General features: G+C 37.8%; 1 protein-coding gene across 1 annotated transcript in view; it reads left to right on the top strand.

Annotated features, from left to right (window-relative positions):
* Nucleotides 1-413: 413 nt before the first annotated feature.
* LOC126293258 (uncharacterized) overlaps nucleotides 414-20,435 on the top strand; it is a 109,640-nt gene continuing 89,618 nt past the window's right edge. Inside the window, exon 1 of the mRNA XM_049986374.1 lies at nucleotides 414-456. The gene's annotated coding sequence lies outside the window, so the exon portion shown is untranslated. The remainder of the gene's footprint in view (nucleotides 457-20,435) is intronic.

Below are 20,435 nucleotides of genomic sequence, written 5' to 3'. Positions count from 1 at the left end.
CGATTTTTGTTCACGAATTCATTAATAACTCTGTTGTACTCTTACCTTTTTGAAAGTGATATTGATTATCAGAAATTATGCTTGATATCTAAAAAAATTATAATTAGTGTTACCACCACTTATTCAAATATTTTTGAAAAATTGGGAGAATAGAAATTGGGCAGTAGTTCCCCATATCTTCTCTTGAGCCTTTCTTAAACAAAGGTTTTACCTCCACATACCTTAGGACATCTGGAAAGTGGCCTTCTTTGAGTGATTTATTAATTATTGAGCAAAGAGGATGAGTTATTATCCTGGCAGCTGCTTTAACTGCTGTGGTAGGTATGCCATCCCACCCAGCAGAGTTTTTGTTTTTTAGTTGTAATATAGTTTTCTCTACATCTATAACTGAAATTTTCTCTAATTTGTTACAGTTTTCTTCTGCCTTGAGTGTTAAATCTACTTTTTTCTGCATAGGTATGTACATTTACTTCTGACTTAGCTAAATTTATAAAAAAAAGTGTTGAATAACTCTTACATCTGAGCCAGGTTTCTTAACAATTTTTCTCCCCACCTTAATTTTGGAAATATCTTTGCTGTCAGTTCCAAAACAGGGTTTTTGTTGTTTTTCAGTTCCTTGTGCTGTTGCCTTTTTTTTCACTGGATATTTTTATTCCAACAGTGATCCAATTTAGCTTATTAGACACTTTTGTCTGACACACTATAAGTGGAAATACTTCATTAAATATATGCAATAAAATTAAAAAAATATATATATTTAAATGTACAGAGATTGGAATCTCATCTTGGACTTGCCACTCCACCTTTTGTAATTTAGAGCAGCACAATTTTAAGTTTTCAACAGTAAAATGTCTTTTGAGTCACTGGTTTCATTTGATAAATTTATATTGAAATCAGCAGCTATTGAAACCCTTTTCTTTACTGACTTTTTGTAAACAATGCATTAACTTTGATAAAAATAATTTTTTTACTGCTACACCTTGAACTCTGTATATTGATATAATTACAGTATTTTGTTTTTAGAATTCATCTGAGCAGCTTTCAAATACACCTTCTTCATTTGGAAAATTGAAACCATTTTTCATTTGTATTCTTTCGAGTTATTTACAAGTATGCGTGAGCCTCCATGGGTACTGTTTGTTCTACAGAAACTCGAGGCTACACTGAAATTGTTTGGATTATTTAAAATTGTGACACAATATTTTGTAAGCCAATGTACATTTAAACGAATAATTTTAATACTTTTGCATTCTGAGAGTAAAATCTGTGGTTCATTAATTTTATTCACTCTGCCATTATGACTGGTTGTATCAAATTCATTTATGTTCAAGTGCATTAAGAAAGTGCTGGTATTTCAGTCTTAAGTCTCAAAATTAGCATTCTTTATAAGATTTCTACTCTGACTATTTTCTGGTTTCTTATTTATACTAGAGTGTGTGTGTACACTTAAACATTTTGTTCTACTTGTAATAATAGTAAATATATATATAGAGCAGAAACTATGACCTCTTCATAAGAAATCTTGAAGCTCTGTTGTCCCATATTGCTGTAAAAAACAAGTAAATAATGGTTGCTGGTAATTTTAATGTGGGTTTAATGAAAAGCTCTGTAGGTGAACTGTTATTGCAATCAATAACACTGTCATTCAATTTAGTTCCTTCTGTGAACTTTGCAACAAGGATGTGTAGTAAATGGTCTGAGAGTGCCATTGAAAATCTCTCTGTAGACAAATCTAAGAAAAAAAGTCATATCACAAAACCAATAGTAAATGGGCTATCTGATCATGACATGCAACATCTTGTCTTAAATGTCAGGATAAAAAAAATCTATTAAATCTGAGTACAGGAAGATAATAAATCAGTCAAAAATTGAGAATTTTAGGACATTGCTCATGATGTGTTTACACTACTTTTGGCTCAGATGGAAAATACAAAGCATTGATTAATAAAGTTACTTTTGCTTTTGAAAATTGGTTTCCTGTAAAAGTAAATCATATCTAACACAAATCAAAAAATAAACCATGGATTACACAAGGAATAAAGAAGTCATGTGAGACAAAAAGGAGACTGCAGCTCAAATGGTAGCATTGTAATGCATTACAAATAATACTGCAAAGTATTGAAGCAAGTAATCCAGAAATCAAAGCACCTTTATTATGAGAAAAGGGTAATTACATCAGGCAACAAAATAAAAACTATATAGGATATAGTTAAATCACAGACAGGTGGGCCCCATAAGGAAGGGGAACAGATAAAGCTAAAAATAAATCAGACATTGGTAGCAAGTGCATGTAGTGTTGCAAACGTCTTAAACAAGTACTTTATTTCTGTTACTGACAGCTCGGGGTTAGCAAGCTCAGTGAACAGCGCAATGATGTGTCTGAGACCTGTCGATAAAAGCAACTTCAGTAAAATGGAAATGATACGTCTCCCAAAGAAGTAACGTCCATCGTAAAATCTTTAAAATCTTAAATACTCTAATGGGTATAATTACATATAAACAAAGTTAGTTAGAGTGCTCATGCCAGTTGAGTCCTGTCTTAAGGTATTTATAATCAATCTCTTATCAGCAGAACATTTGCAGACTAGCTAAAATATGCTGAAGTTAAGCCTCCTTGCAAGAAGGGGGGTAAAGAGATATCATCAAATAAAGAGATACCATCAAACTATCAACCAATTTCACTTTTGCAAGCTTTTTCACAAATATTTGAAAAGGTTGTGTTCAAATGTCTCCTTAAGCATTTGACAGCAAATAATATATTGACCATGTCACAGTTTGGCTTTCTTAAGGGCTCTCATATAGAGAAAGCTATTTACACTTAACAATGAGAATGTGTGAATCACAGGATTATCTTAAATAAATTAGAATATTATGGAGTCACCAGCAATGCTACAAATTGGTTTGAGTCTTATCTAACTAATATGAAACAAATGGTGTTGTTGTGAAATACCTATGCAGTAAACAGTCAGTGTCCATCTGGCTGGGAATTAATTACAAGGGTAATTCCAAAAGTAAGGTCTCCTATTTTTTTATAAGTACATAGACGTGTTTATTTCTACAATAGTTTACATCTTGAACATTTAGCTATTTTTTGACATAATTACCATTTCTGTCTATGCATTTTTGTTGATGTGGCAGTTTTTGTATGCCCATGTCATACCAGATTGCTGCCATGCTGTTCAGAAAGTTATGAACCTCTTCTTTCACCTTGTCGGATCTGAATCACCAGGACCACAGTTAACGCTGTCAGGTACTGTGAGACTCTGAAAAAACTCAAACGGAAGATTCAGAACCGGAGAAGAGGAATATTGAGCAAGGGCGTATGCATTCTCCGTTACAACGCTCGTCCACACATTGCTCGGTAAATCATTGCTCTCCTGCAACAGTTTCAGTGGAATATAATCACCCACCCACCCTGTAGTACTGACTTGGGACCCTGTGACTATCGCCTGTTCCCTAGGTTAAAAGAACATTTGGGTGGAAAGCGATTCAGCTACGACGATGAGGTGAAAGAAGAAGCTCATAACTTTTTGAACAGCATGGCAGCGAGCTGGTATGGCATGTGCATACAAAAACTGCGACAGCATCTACAAAAATGATAATTTTGTCACAAAATAGCTAAATGTTCAAACTGCAAAGTGATGTAAACCATTGAAGAAATAAATAGGTCTATGTACTTATAAAAAAATATAAGACCTTACTTTTGGGATTACCCTCATACAAGTGGTGTTCCTCAAGGTTACATCTTGGGTCCATTGCTTTTTCTTGTGCACATTAATGACCTCTCATCTGTTGCATTGCCAGATGCTCAGTTTGTTTTGTTTACAAATGATACAAACATTGTAATAAGTAGCAAGTCACGTACAGATTTAGAAATAAATGGTAATTAAATTTTCACTGACATTCATAAATGGTTCACACCTAATTCACTCTCATTAAACTTTGAAAAGACGCACTAAATGCAGGTGAGAACCGGTAAGATATTTCCATCCAGCTTGTGTATGACATATGAAGACATGCAGATTGAAGAGGTTGACAGTGTTAAATTTCTGGGATTGCAACTCGATGATAAATTCAGTTGGAAAGGACATACCACAAAATTGCAGAAGTGCCTTAATAAACCTGTATTTGCAGTGAGAATGATGTCAGATGTAGGATATCTAAATATAAAAAAACTTGTATACTTTGCTTACTTTAATGCTGTCATACAGGATCATATTCTTGGGTAACTCATCAAAACGAGCAAAAGTTTTTAATGAGCAAAAGCATGCAATAAGAATTGTTTGTGGTGTAAATTCAGAATTCAAGATCATCATGTAGAAACCTGTTTAAGGGACTTTGAATTCTAACCACTGCTTCTTAGGATATTTATTCCATAATGAAATTTGTTGCCAGTAATGTATTTCTGTTTCCAATCAATAGCTCAATACATGGTATCAATACTAGGAATAAGAACAATCTATATAAAGACCTAAAATCATTTACCTTGGTCCAACACGGTGTCAGATATTTAGGAACACACATTTTCAATAAATTGCCAGCAACCACTAAAAACTTGGTTTCAGATAAAGCATGGTTTAAATAGGGTTTGAAAGACGTTTTGATAGACAACTCCTCCTGCTTTGTAGATGAATTTCTTAAGGAACTGTTAGACAAGCTTAAATAAAGATGTCTGTTTTCACAGTACTAGCTCACAATAGTCAACATTAGGCATTTTGTGTCTGATAAATTTATTAAAAGTGCAGAACAGTGTTTCATTCTGACAGCGTACTTATTCTGTAAATATTAGCAATACCCGTTTACTGTAATGTATTCACTTATTTTGACAATCTCCTGACAAATGATCAGGCTAGTATGTATTATATTCAGATATTTTGTGTTTTTTATATTATTCTTTCTTACATGATCCACTCCCATGAGAATCCTCTCATTCTTACCCAGTAGGTGTAAATAGGCCTATAGGCTGCTTTCACGTACACATATCCAGAATTCACAATTCACAGCCATCAAAGGAGAACTAAATAAATAAGTGTAGTGGTCTATGAATGGTGAGCTCCATGTGGTTCCCAAGACGTACAGCAAACATAGACCATAAAATTACCAAATATGCACCAACCAGTTGCAAAATCATGTTTTATTTATTCACTTTTCCAAATCGATTTCAACATAAATGTTTGACCTCTACTTAAGACAGTATTACTACTCAGGACACATTGGTTGAAAGCACCAATCAGTTAATCAGTTGAATTGATTTGCAAACATGAATAAATAAATAAAACATTATTTTGCTACTGGTTGCTGCATATTTGGTAATTTCAAATGTAGAGGTAACATTGTGGAAGTCTATTGGGTTGCATTATGGTGTATATTAATGACTTGGCAAATAAAATTAATATTATCGGTAACCTCAGACTTTTTCATATTATGCAGTTATATATAATTAAGTACCATTAGAAAAAAAGTTGCACTTAAATTTAACTCTGATCCTGATTAGGTTTCAAAATAGTGTTAAGATTGAGCAGCATGTTTGAAACACTCCACAAAATGCTGCAATTCAGTATGCTATGACTACAATAGCAGAGAACAACAAATGGAATCAGTGAACTTACGTAAATAACTGAGTGCGATAGTTTGAAATAATATGAAATGGGACGATCTCATAACATCAGCCATTAAAGCAAGTGTTAATCAGTGACTGATATAAATTGCAGTTTACAATAACCAAAAGTTGGAATACTTAGATGTAACTCGAGGCATTCCTCAGGTTTCCGTGTTGAGGCCTTTATTTTTTTTATAATATTTGTGAATGATCTTCCCAGTAACATGCCCGGCAGATCTATACTTCATGCTGATGACAGTATATTCGTTAGCTGCTTGAAATTGTAAAACAAAGAGAACCTTAAACTGTTAATACGTGGTTGACAGCCATCAACTATGAAAAGACAGTGAACATGATTTTCAGTTTATCAAGCAGTGAAACTCGGCTGTTTAGCTGCTTGGTGTATACCTCAATTCCAAATTAACCTGGTACCATTGGACAGACCACATGTGCAGAAAGCTCTCACATTTACCTTTTTATTGACTAAGCTACAGACATGTGTGCTACAAGACCTTCAGTTATGTGTGTGCGTTTCTTGTGCACTTGACACATTCCACATCATAACAGTTACTGTGAGATTGATCAATGGAACACCAACTAACTAACTATCAACACCTCTGTTACTTAACTCCTATTATGCCTTCTTTCACTGCCACCTGCTATATGCTATCCTTTTATGGAGTAATTCTGCTGGGTCCAAAAGATTTTTCATCTGGCAGAAATAGAGTATCAGATCTATTTTTGGAGTTATAAACTCCAAAACTTTCTGCAAACCCCTCTTTGAAGACTTAAAAATATTGGCATTCCTAACACTTTTTATATACTGTCACCTACTAAAGATTACAAAAAACTTAAATAACTACATCTTAAGGGAAACTGTTCACCAACAAGAAACTAGGCAAATGAAGCAGACAGATATGCCCACAGCTTGAGTAAAGAAAACACAGGCTAGTTATAAGGCCCTGAGTATGAAATTATTTAAATGTCATGCCTCGCTTAATGACTTTAAAATAGAAACTGGAAAATGGCTGGAAAGAAAAGGCTTTCTGCAATATTCCAGTATTTCATAAGTTTCTAAGGATGATCTGAGATACTGAATTATTTTTAATGTGAATTATTTTGTATTTGTCTTAATATGTCAATAGTTTATTTTATACTTCCGTATGTTATTTTTTATGTACTGGAAAAATAAGACAGTGTTCTCTGGTGTATATTTTATGTGCCTTGTATTATTATTAGTATGTGTAGTGCAATTATGTCAACAAAATGTATTTGTACAATATATATAAACTATAACGACATCAACTGACTAAAAATGCTCAAAGATTGGTCAAAACAAATAAATAAATAAATTTTCCTGTAACTGCCAAGATCTGTCACTTCAAAGTTAAGAGGCAGGCAGCTGCATCACCTTTTTTTGTTACCAGTTCTGTGTTGTTCACCAGCCATGGCTGGACAGACTGCATCAAGATTATAATAATATAACCACAAGAAAATCAATACAATATTTCCATTTAAAATCTGATACAAAAATGGATGTTATAAAACATATTAAACTTAAGAACTAGAACACAGTGTAGTTAAATAGTAGTGTTGCGATAATTGCCACAACACTGCGTTGCAGCTGAGGCAAACACTGTTCTATCACCGGAGGAGAATTCTACTTAGGTAGTGCTTCAAATAATATTAGGGCCAACATTGGAAATCTGTTTTGTCTCTCTGTTAATTGGTGTCTCGGCCTATCTGTGCTGTCTTTATTGTGGCTCTGCTGTATTGATGAACTACATTTCTCTTTCTGTCGGTCTCGTGATTCATCGTTGTGTGAATGAGGCAGGTGAATATATATTGTCTGAAAGCAGCAAAACTGCTAATGGAAAAAATTGATTTACAATGGTCTTTATTTTCCTGTGCTAATGATCCTCTTTGACTCATTTTGCAATAAAAGCACGTTCTTACAGTTCGCAGAGTGTCCTCACGGCAGGATCCCGTAGCTGATTTGCCTGTGGAACATTGTGCAGTACGGAGTTAGTACGCAGGCTTAGGTACTGTTCTGATATATTTTTTAGTTTCCTTGAGAGATTCAGGACCCGTGAAAGTTTGTAACATATGTGTTTAGTGTGCTGTTGCCAGGCTAACTTGGCATGAAGTTTTAACAGCTACTACGTCATCCAGTTTGGCAGTATCTCTGAAGCTGTATTTCACCCTCTCCATTTTGTCTTCGTTAATTTTTATCTCATTCGTGATAAACCGAGCCCCGACCTCACCAAATAGGACTTCTTCTGGCAGAACAACCTGAAGGACAGTCTCCCCTTCAGAGAACGAGGTCGTGATGTCTGTGAACTGTGCACATTGGAGGTGGAGCGAGACAAGGAAAGGAAAGACGAGGCACTGTTGATGTCAGTGTCAGCTGCTTTAGGACTTAACGCAGAATCAGTGACGACGAGTGATAAAGAGTGAGGGACCGGGATCCGAACCTGGAACCTCCTGCTTCCTAAGGCGTTGCTTTAACTACTGCATCATCCAGGCACAGTGTTTATTGCAATTACGCAGACTACCTTGGCAAGTTTCTCGGCTGACTCACATTTCCACCTAGTGCCACCCATCTGCAGTCCCCATCCGAGATGGTCTGCACAATTGCGATGAACACTGTCTCTGAATAGCACAGTGCTTAATGCGACTGCTAGTAAGTGGGGAATCCCGGGTTCGATCGTGGTCTGTCACACGTTTTCACTCGCCGCCATTGATTCCTCATAAAGTCCTGATGCAGCTGACGCCGACATGAATAGTCCCTTCTCTTTCCTTTCTCCCCCTCCTCCTTCAATTTACATAATATGTATCACAGCTGCCGATTTCGTGTGGTGTCTGTTCTTTTCGACATGTCCGACTGAACAGACACCTCGCATTCGTATCATTGGACTTTTGTGTCGTTATCGAAATGACAGAGACCCTATTATGGATCCCTGTGTATCACACCACTTGTAACTTCTTTTTGTCTGAGAATGTTTTTGTACTGATACAAACTGTTGTCAGTTATTCAGGTAGGATTCAGTTGTTTGCAGAACATCTCGCTCAGCACCATACAATTTTAGCTTACTGAGCAGAGCCTTGTGTTGGGTAGAATTGAATGCCTTACTGAGGTGACCAAGTGCCAGTGCTATAGACTTTTTGCCTAAAACACTTACTCGTAGTTAGTCAGGTACTGCTGTTGATGTCGAACTATCCTTCCAAAAGCCTTGCACCGAGAAAAGCCCAGTGCTGTCGAACTGACCTTCTGGTTGATGACAGTTTTACTGCATCATCATTGCACCAAGTAGCCTTAATTGTAAATAACTTGTTTAGTTAATTTTAACATTTCATTATTTTAATCATAATCCACAGATCCCGTGTAAAGCAGTCTCTGGGATAGGGAACGAAGTCAAAGATGTACATTTAATTTAGTTACAGTACAGTGGAATGACTTTACATTTCTGTATTATAGTAATAATTCTAACTGTAAACTAACCTAAAACATGAAAGGGATTTGCCACAAACTCCTCTATGTTATCTATGTGACATTTAGGGTGCTCTGGTAGGGTATTGAATAATGGGTACCCATATATCTTGACTCCTTTTTGTACTAATGTTAACAGCTTGAAATTTTTGTGAAGGCTGATGTGACTCCCAATGTTATATTCATGCTTTTTGCTACTTTTCTTGAGAAGAGAAATACAAGTACCTAATGACAGAGGACATAGGTATTATGAAGTATTACTCAACATACTCAGTTAGCGATTACATCAAATTGAACAAATAAATAAACCCTATAACAAATAATCAGAATCTGAAAAATACAGTTCAACTGACACAGAGCTTAGTTAGTAGACACTGGTACTTGCTAAATTCCTTGACTACTGAGGAGCTGTGTTGTTGTGAGAGGTAAATTCCTTGACTACTGAGGAGTTGTGTTGTTGTGAGAGGAAGTTATTTTGTTAGCTTAAATTTTATTTTCTGAATCACAAGTAGTGGGACATTCCCCAAAAGCAAATTCTGATTTCATTAGTTATTTATTGGTTATTTTAATCCTTTCTCTAAATGGGTGCAGTTACGTATTGGACAAGTCATTTGTTTAAAGCTAATTCACTGTCATTAAACTTTGAAAAGACCCGCTACATGCATTTCAAACCTGTAAGAGATTTCTTTCCAGCATGTCTTTAACATATGAAGACGTGTTGATTGAAGAGGTTGACAGTGTTAAATTTCTGGGATTACAAGTTGATAATAAAGTCAGTTGGGTAGAACACACCGCAGAATTTGATGAAGCGCCTAAACAAGTCTGTATTTGCAGTGAGAGAGATGTCAGAGGCAGGAGATATAAATATAAAAAAAAGGTTGCATACTTCGCTTACTTTCATTCTGTTATGTCACACGGGATGATATTCTGGAGTAACTCGCAAAATCGAGCACAAGTTTTTGGCGTGTAATGAGAATCATTTGTGATGTAAATTCAAGAACATCAAGTACAAGCCTGTTCAAGGAACTTTGTATCCTAACCACTGCTTCTTAGTATATTTATTCCTTAATTAATTTTTTTGCAAATAATATATCTCTATTTCAAACCAATAGCTCAATACATAGTATCAGTACTAGGAATAAGAACAGTTTAATTAAAGACGTAAAATCGCTATGTTGGTTCAAAAAGGGGTCCGATATTCGGGAACACATTTTTTTCAATAAATTGCCAGCAACACTTAAAAACTTGGTTTCAGATAAAGCACAGTTTAAACAGAGTTTGAAAGACTTTTTGATAGGCAACTGCTTCTACTATGTTGATGTATGTCTTAACAGGGACAGTTAGAACAGCTCAAGTAAAAATGTCTGTTAGAGTCAGCAGTTCCTGTTGGCTGTTATACTATCTGAAATGTTCCACACCTACGAGAATCCTCTCATTTTTGGGTCTACAGAACGAAAACGGAATCTAATCTACTCTAATGAGAATGGTACTATGAGAAGAAGGTTTAGGTGATATTATGGGTGCAGGGTAATATAACAATAGAATCATTTAATAAATTATAAGTTTACAGCATTAAGCAGTGAACATAGATGAGAGTTCTGAAATACATACAATACCAGATTAAAGTAGTGCTGAGACAATCACATACATGCACTGGACACAAATATGGAAACACTGCAAGAAATGTGTGTTTGAAGATAAATGCTGGTGCCAACAAAGCCTGCAGGTTGCAATTTTATATTTGACCACTAGTGGCACCTGGGTAATGGAATGTCCTCAATACGTCACTAGGGTCAGCCGTGGTCAGAACAGTGGTCTGTGTGCATCACATCAGAGATACGTGAATTTGTGAATTTGAAGGTGTGCAAATTGTCGGTGTTCATACGTCGAATGATTCCATAACCGAAATAGCCGAGTGTTTTGCGTTTCGAGAGACACCGTATCGAAGATTTATACCCACTAAGTGAAAATAGGAATTAAAGTGCGTGTCAAGTGATTGTAGCGGACAGTCAGTGAAGAGGATTGTCACGAAAAATTAGAGGACAACAGATGATAAAGTCACTGCAGGACCCAATGTCGTACTCGCTAACCCGCCGACACTAAAATGACACGAAGGGAGCTCCGGAAACACTGAACTGTAGGATGAGCTGGAATTCTAAAACCACTTGTCAATGGTGCAAATGCGCGTAGCAGGAAAATGTGGTGTACACTCTACAAGTGAAACACGGGTGGTGTTACAGTGGTGATCGGATAGCCGTATCGTGGTATTCCGTGGGCCCCACGGGTACTCTGCAAGTTCTCATTACTACCGAGGATTATGTGGCCGTTTCAGCTGATCGGGTCCATTCCATGGTGATGCTGTGTTCCGAAGTGACTTTGCCTCTGTTCACATAGCTCCATAGCTCACACTGTCCGCATCTGGTTTTGTGAGAGAATGGTCACGACAGTCGGTAGGTCTCATTATTATTGAACGTTTGTGGTCTGCCTCGGAGCGAAAGGTGCGTGATTGTTATCGGCGTCCGTCACCGTTACCTATACTTGCCACTGTTTTGCAGAAATAGTGGTATAAGATTCCCTTCAAAATTGTACGGGACTTGCATTTGTCCAGACACAGTGGAAACTATTTTGAATGCCAAAGTTTTCGTACACTGTATCGGGCATGGTAGTGCGACGCGTTTTTGGTTTTACAGTAAGTTTGTCCACCCCCTATACTTTTCTATAGCCTCTGTACTTAACACTCTATGTTCTTAACAGCAAACAACAGAAAATTTATGTGAATTAAATTAACAGATGAAAATCCTAATATTTATTTTGTCTTTATACAGTTTAGAATAGTATATATTCATTGAAACTGTAATAATTAAAATATGCATCTTAGAATCAATTTAAAATTCCATACCTTGTTTCTGTTTTAATATAGTGTAGTAATTGATATCCAGTTTTTCTCCCCTGCAGTGGAGGCCCACCTAACCTCAGTTTTGGTTGTGTATATTTAGTTTGCAGATTCTTTTCTGCCTTGCTAGTGTTTTGGTGGAAAAGTAACATTGTATGTCTCATTACCACAGTCTTCTTAAATAAACTAATTGTATCGTATGAGCCGATCGACCAGTTTATATATTGGCTTGTGTTTGTTCCATTGTAATGTATAACGTGTTTGGACTCCAGACATATGTTGTGGTTACTTTTCGGTTTACAGACTTTTAAATTCTTGCAGTATCTGTTGCTGCTGTTACCGACTACAATAAGTGAAACTTTGTATTTTCAATTTTGTGTATGTTTTAAAGCAGTTCTTTTGTTTAAATTTGTCATTGACCTGTAGTTGGAATAAAAGTTACACAGTGCTACTTTTGGAATAAAAGTTACACAGTGCTACTGTGTTTCTGAGTTCGTGAGCACTATGATTAGTAGTAAATGCAGTAGTTTTATTACTGAATTTATTTTGCGGTTTAAAAAAAGATAATGTAATGGACATATACAAGCATTTAGATAATGGTGTAGTTCAATAAGGATAGGAGATATAGTTGGCCATGGCCATATAGCATTAAATATCCCAGCATTTGTATGAAGTAAGTAAAGAAATTGTTGGAAGTCTAAATCAGGATGTCCTTAATATGAGGCCAGTTTGTACAGAGCAGTGCTGTCTCACTTGTTTATCATTCGTATATGAAACTGCTTTCTTATACGTTCTTGCAAAGGAATTATTTAATAATGTGAAAAGATAGTGCTACATTGTTTTGTGAGCGTTGTTCAGCACACTCACTGTACACGGACATTATTTCGTAATATAACACTACACACACTATCAGCTGACATCAGGATCAAAATTTTCCTTTAAAGGCCTGGAAAATTGAGACAGAATCCCTCTATAATGATTGAGATGTTGAGCTCAAAAAGCAGATAAAATTATAGAATGAAATTTTGACTCTGCAGCGGACTGTGCAGTGGTATGAAATTTCCTGGCAGATTAAAACTGTGTGCCGGACCGAGACTCAAACTCGGGACCTGTGCCTATCACGGTTTACCATGACAGAGCCCATGTGATCATTCCATTTCAAATCCCTATAAAGTGTTACACCAGGTATTTGTATGAGTTGGCCAATTCCAAAGGTGACTCATTGAATTATTGTAGTCATAGGATACTACATTTTTCAAACAATGGAAAGTCCAGGGTGGAATGTAACAATATTATAAAAAGGAAAGTTGCTACTCACCGTATAGCAGAGATGCTGAGTCACAGATAGGCACAACAAAAAGACTGTCACAAACAAAGCTTTTGGCCAGTAAGGCCTCCGTCAAAAATAGACAACACACACACACACACACACACACACACACACACACACACACAAATGCTTATCTGTCATCTATTTTTGACAATGGCCTTACATACTGAAAGCTTTATTTGTGACAGTCTTTTCGTTCTGCCTATCTTGACTAAGCATCTGTTCTACATGATGAGTAACAACATTCCTTTTCATAATAGTGATACTACGTTTTTTCATTTTGTGAAGTACACGGTTTTACATTTCTGAACATTTACAGCAGGTTGCCAATCTTTGCACCACTTTGAAATCTAATCAGGATCTGCGTGAACATTTATGCAATACTTCATCACAGATAACTGCATCATCTGCGAGAAGTCTGAGGTTACTATTAATATTGTCTGCAAGGACATTAATATACAATGTGAACAGCAGGGGTCCCAACACACTTCCATAGGGCACACCCAAAGTTATTTCTACATCTGATGACCGGCTCTCCATCCGAGATAACATGCTGCTATCTGAAGTGAAAGAAGGGCCTCATCCAGATGTAGTTGAGAGTAGGTTGAAGCAGAATATTACCTTAAAGAAAAAAGACAGGTCAGGACCAAACCAGAATAGGTAAAGATGAATTCTGCTTATAGGCAGCAGTCATGGGAGGGGTGTGGGCCAGCAGCTTCAGGAGAAATTAGGTGCAGGGTACCAGGTCACAAGCTTTGTGGAACCGAGTGCTAGCCTTAGCCAGGTGACAGAAAACTTAGGTCAGCTATGCAGGAGCTTTGAGAAGGAAGACCAGGTATTTATAGTTGGGGGAGCAGGAAACAGCCTGTCTATGAATCCAAGATACAGTATTAGGAGTTACCTGGATAAAATAGGCGCAGAAACTGAGCACATAAATGTGGGGTTTGTGGTGGTCTTTCAGTCCTGGGTAAACACTGCTGTAAGGCATATTAACACTGAGCTGAACAGGATGCTCTAGACACTGGCAAAATCTCACATAAGTGTTGTTCCAGTTGATGCTATTGGTAGGAGGGGATACACTAAACATGGCCTGCACATGAATAGAATGGGAAAAATAAGGTAGCTTCTCTATTAGCAGAAACTGTAAGGGGGTCCACAGTCGCACAAGGGGTGATCCCTGTGGTTAATGGGTCCAGGCAGACAGGTTTTTTAGGTTAAAGCCAAAGCCAAGGCAGATGACAATCAAGATCAATAGAATAAAAGAAACTTCCATGTACAGTAAATAGGGGCAAAGCTAAGGGCAGTATCAACTTACTTCATCAAAATATTAGAGGAATAAAAAATAAAGTAGATGAGCTATTAGTGTGTTTAGATGATCTCAAAAATAAGAATGAGATTGATGTAATCTGTCTGTCTGAACACTGTGTAACTGTGGGCATGGATAGTGTCAGTATAAGTGGGTATATTTTAGCATTTTACACTTGTAGGTCTAGGATGTATAAAGGAGGAGTTGCCATTTTCATAAAACAAGGGTATAAATGCAAAACTGTAGAAGTAAGCAAATTTTGTGTTGATCAGCAGTGCGAGGTATGTGCATGTGAACTTCAGCTAGATAATGTAGTATTGATATTAGCAACTGTGTACAGGTACCCATTAGGAGTCTGGGAGCTATTCATTAAAAAGTTTGACTCCCTATTATGCTGTCTGTCGGGCAAAAAGAAGTAGTTATTAATCTGTGGTGTTTTCAATGTAAACTTTCTAAGTAATTCTGATAAGAAAAGTGAACTATAAGTGTTATTAACAACATATAACTTAGAATCAGCTGTCAGTTTCCCTACACATACAGCTCGAGACAGTGGCACACTAATAGATAATGTATTTGTACAGAAAGAGGATGTAAAACAAACACATGCTTTCCCTGTGGTAAATTGATTGTCAAACCATGACGCACAACTGATTAACTTATAAAACCTAACAGGGAACAGTTTGAAAACCATTAAGTAAAAGTGTGAGGTCACTCAACCTGGTATCTATAGAGCACTTCAGAGAAAGCTTAAGAAATATTGATTGGGGATATGTATATAATGAGCCAAATGCTAATGATAAATGCAACATATTTCTTGATAAAGTTATGTCCCTTTTTGAACATTGGTTCCCAAAGAAAATTACTAAATGTGACACCACACACTTTTCAAAGAAACCTTGGATTACTACAGGTATTAAAGTGTCTTCAGAAAGAAAAATAAAACTGTGTGAGAAAGCAAGAAGTAGTAAAGATCCAGAATTAGTTTTACACTATAAAAATTATTGTAACATACAGAGAAAACTTGTAAGGAAATCAAGAAATATGTATGTTAGTGTAAATAAAATAGAAACTTCCACATGGGAAAAATATATTAAAAACAAAGATTCCAAGACTTACCAAGCGGGAAAGCACCGGCAGACAGGCACAACGAACAAAACACACACACAAACACACACACAGAATTACTAACTTTCGCAACCGATGGTTGCTTCTTCAGGAAAGAGGGAAGGAGAGGGAAAGACGAAAGGATGTGGGTTTTAAGGGAGAGGGTAAAGAGTCATTCCAATCCCGGGAGCAGAAAGACTTACCTTGGGGGAAAAAAGGACAGGTGTACACTCGCACACGCACACACATAAATAAACAACACTGGATATAAAATCAAATCAATATGGAATGTCTGCTTGTGTCTGTGTATGTGCGGATGGATATGTGTGTGTGTGTGTGTGTGTGTGTGTGTGTGTGTGTGTGTGTGTGTGTGCGAATGTACACCTGTCCTTTTTTCCGGGATTGGAATGACTCCTTACCCTCTCCCTTAAAACCCACACCTTTTCGTCTTTCCCTCTCCTTCCCTCTTTCCTGAAGAAGCAACCGTCGGTTGCGAAAGCTAGAAATTCTGTGTGTGTGTTTGTGTGTTTTATTTATTGTGCCTATCTACCGGCGCTTTCCCGCTTGGTAAGTCTTGGAATCTTTGTTTTTAATTTCCAGCTTTCGCAACCGACGGTTGCTTCTTCAGGAAACAGGGAAGGAGAGGGAAAGACGAAAGGATGTGGGTTTTAAGGAAGAGGGTAAGGAGTCATTCCAGTCCCGGGAGCGGAAAGACTTACCTTAGGGGGCAAAAAAGGATAGGTATATACTCGCGCGCGCGCACACACACACACACACACACACACACACACACACACACATATCCATCCATACATATACAGACGCAAGCAGACAAGTCTTTAAATATGTCTGCTTGTGTCTGTATATGTATGGATGGATATATGTGTGTGTGTGTGTGTGTGTGTGTGTGTGTGTGTGTGTGTGTGTGTGTGTGTGCGCTCGCGCGCGCTCTCGCGCGAGTAGATACCTATCCTTTTTTCCCCCTAAGGTAAGTCTTTCCGCTCCCGAGATTGGAATGACTCCTTACCCTCTCCCTTAAAACCAACATCCTTTTCGTTTTTCCCTCTCCTTCCCTCTTTCCTGAAGAAGCAACCGTTGGTTGCGCAAGCTATAAATTTTGTGTGTGTGTTTGTGTGTTATTTTATTGTGCCTGTCTACCGGCGCTTTCCCGCTTGGAATCTTTGTTTTATATATATAATAGAAAGAAACTTTGACATGAGAAAAATATATTAAAAAACGAAGATTCCAAGACTTACCAAGCGGGAAAGCGCCGGTAGATAGGCACAATGAATAAAACACACAAACATACACACAGAATTTAGAGCTTTCGCAACCTGCGGCTGCTTCGTCAGGAAAGAGGGAAGGAAAAGGAAAGATGAAAAGGTGTGGGTTTTAAGGGAGAGGGTAAGGAGTCATTCCAATCCCGGGAGCGGAAAGACTTACCTTAGGTGGAAAAAAGAATAGGTATATACTCGCACGCGCGCACATATCCATCCGCACATACACAGACACAAGCAGACATCCTTTCGTCTTTCCCTCTCCTTCCCTCTTGTTTGTGTGTTTTGTTCATTGTGCCTGTCTGCCGGTGCAGCGCCGGTAGATAGGCACAATAAATAAAACACACACACAGAATATCTAGCTTTCGCAACCGACTCGCGCGCACACACACACACACACACACACACACACACACACACACACACACGGGCACACATATCCATCCATACATACACAGAGACAAGCAGACATATTTAAAGGCCTATATATATATATATATGTGCATTTCTTGTGCACTTGACTTGTTCCTCATCATAACAGCTACCGTACCATGAGATTGATCAATGGAACATGCAACCAACTAACTAAATGCACCCTCCCTACCAAGAAACCTCAATCTGCTCACTAATTTCACTCAATACCCCATACGATCACACTTTTGACAATAAGAGTAGGAGCGGTACCGATTCAAATACTTTTTGGAAATTGTGACATAATGCATCTACCTGACTGCCTCGATCCAAAGCTTTCAGTTCGCCACATGAGAAAAGTGTGAGTTGGGTTTCACATGATCAGTGTTTTCAGAATTGGGGTCATTATATTCAAGATACCTCATTATGTTTGAGCTCAGAATTTGTTCTGAAATTCTACTACTAACAGATGTCAAGGATATTTTTTGACAGTAGTTTTGTGGATCACCTCTACTACCCTTCTTGTGGATGGGCGTGACCTGTGCTTTTTTCCAAGATCTGGGCACAGTTTTTTGTTCAGGGGATCTATGACAGATTACAGTTAGAAGTAGGGATAACTGAGCTGCACATTCAGCACGAAATTGGACAGGGATTCCATCAGGCCATGGAGCCTTGTTCAATTTTAATGATTTCAGCTGTTTCTCAACATCACTGACACTGATCTTCACTGTAAACATTCTTTCACACGCCAACAATACGGGGGGGACATTACTTCCAAAATGATGTTTTGTTCATCACTTTACCATAAACTTCAGTTATCTGCCTATAAATTTTGATAGGTCAGACTTTTTGACCTCGAAAAAGCAGTTAATATGCGCACCTCGCACTTCGTGGGATTAACAGTTTTGTCTCACATTTTAAAGTCATACAGTTATGCAGTAGCAACCACATCGAATCATTGCTGCCTCCAAACTGAAGCGGACAAGTACCGAGGTTAGTGGTCAGTTGGCAGTGGTGGTAGGTGGGTCGTGTCACTGGTCAAAACAAAATGTTCTTTCCTTTCCAAATGATTCTCTTATGTACTGTCTCCTGCTCTCCGTTAGCTAAGTGATCTTGCTTAACACTGTGTCTACCAATCTAACCCTTTTAAGCATCCTTCTGTAGCACATTTCGAAAGCTTCTGTTCTCCTCTTGTCTGAACAGCTTATCGTCCACATTCGTCTTCTGCACAAGGCTATACTCCAGAAAATTACCATGAGTAAAGACTTCTTAACATTTAAATTTATATTAGACATTAACAAATTTCTGATTTTTAGAAACCACTTTTTGCTATTTCCAACATACATTTTATGTCCCTTGTACTTAGCCATTTTCTCTTTCTCTCATTTTTTTCCCTTTCTTTCTGCTTAAACAACAAATATTACCTCATGTTTTTCTGTCTCATTTCATAATCAGTTTCCCTCGGCATTGCTCGATTTGTACAACAAGACTTCATTGCCGTTGTTTTACTTTGTTGTCGTTCATCTTATAGCTTCTTTTTGAGAAATCTATCGATTACGTTCAGCTTAGTAGAAATTCTGCTGCTTATGTTGTGTATATCACATAGGGATAAGAAAAATAATAGAGATTAGGAAACGTACTATTATTTTCACTTGCTGCACACACAGATGCAAAGGATGACAGCTGCCTAATTTTGGTACGAAATATCCACTGTACTGTAGTTTGTAGAGTGTAGTGGCTACGACATTTTGCACTGCTGCCACCCCGCCCCCCTTCCCGCTTCTTCCTAGCCTCTGCCCCTTCCTCTGTTTTTCCAAAGCCGTATTTACTGTGAGCAGACTCATTCCATTGTTCGTAACACCTTTTTAAGTATACTACGTTGATTCAGATGAAAACCTTAAAAGTGTAATATTTGTTACTGTAACAGTGAACAAAAAGCTTACACATCATTTTTCAATGTAGTCTCCCTGACATTGATTGCACATATTCCACCACGTAGGAATTGCACAGATATTACGATGGAAGAATTCTTTCGGTCGTGCTTGTAGCTAGTCTTGCACCACAGTTTTCCCCTTTTTGGCACATCTGAAATGCCTGCCTCCTATTGCTACATGCTGTAGCAGTACTCCTCGAGTCAGAAGTCCTCGTCATTTACTCTCGCCTGCAGGGTGGGGTTGATTTTTCAACACTTGTGAATAAGTACTTGTTACTGTCACACCCCTGTCTGTGTAATGCTCCAATATTACTCCACATGCACCCTTAAGAGAATGGGCATTACCTTTCTGCAAACGGGTGAGTGCAGAATTTTGGTTTCGGCATGAGCTGTGGTGCTGTGCCCCGCTTGACCTTTCCATCTCTGGTTGGTGATAGTGGACCCAAGTCTCAACACCTGTAACAATTTTTCCCGCAAATGCACCATCTCTGACACAGAAACGGTTCAAAAGTTTGTCACAGGCATCCTCACGACAGTCTTTCAATTTGGCAGTTGACTGACGTGACACCCGTGTCGCAGAGATCTTATTGGAGAACTTTGCGAACAACATTCTGCACTGAACTGACACCAGTCTTCAAACTTGTGGCTATTTCATTCAGAGTTTGGCACCTGTTCTCCTTTTGGAGCTCCTCCACTAGTGCAGTATTCTTGTCCGTCACTACCAGGTGAGCGTGCACCAGTCTTGGGGCATTCACCACAGAATTTCCAGAACTTTAAAACTTCATACACCCCTCATACACTTGCTGCAATGAGAAATACGAATCACCGTCATTCTGTGATGTATTTCAACAGTTTGACGCCTTCACTGCATAAAAAAAACTTATCACGGGTTGCCACTCGATTGCGGCGCACGTCGACAACGGGGCGGCCGTCTCGTTGTGGACGCTACTGCCTTCTTCAGTGTCGCAGCATCACTCTTGTGCACAACTTCTATGGAACTTTTAAGATTTTCCTTTGGATCACCTCTGTAGTTTGTCCACATCATCATTTCTACAAATTGTGAATATTTCACTTTCAACACTGTACGAGAGA

The sequence above is a fragment of the Schistocerca gregaria genome, chromosome 10 (assembly GCF_023897955.1).
Source record: "Schistocerca gregaria isolate iqSchGreg1 chromosome 10, iqSchGreg1.2, whole genome shotgun sequence".
NCBI lineage: Eukaryota > Metazoa > Arthropoda > Insecta > Orthoptera > Acrididae > Schistocerca > Schistocerca gregaria.
Note: the sequence above shows the minus strand (reverse complement) of the source record. Positions and strands in the feature narration are given on the sequence as shown.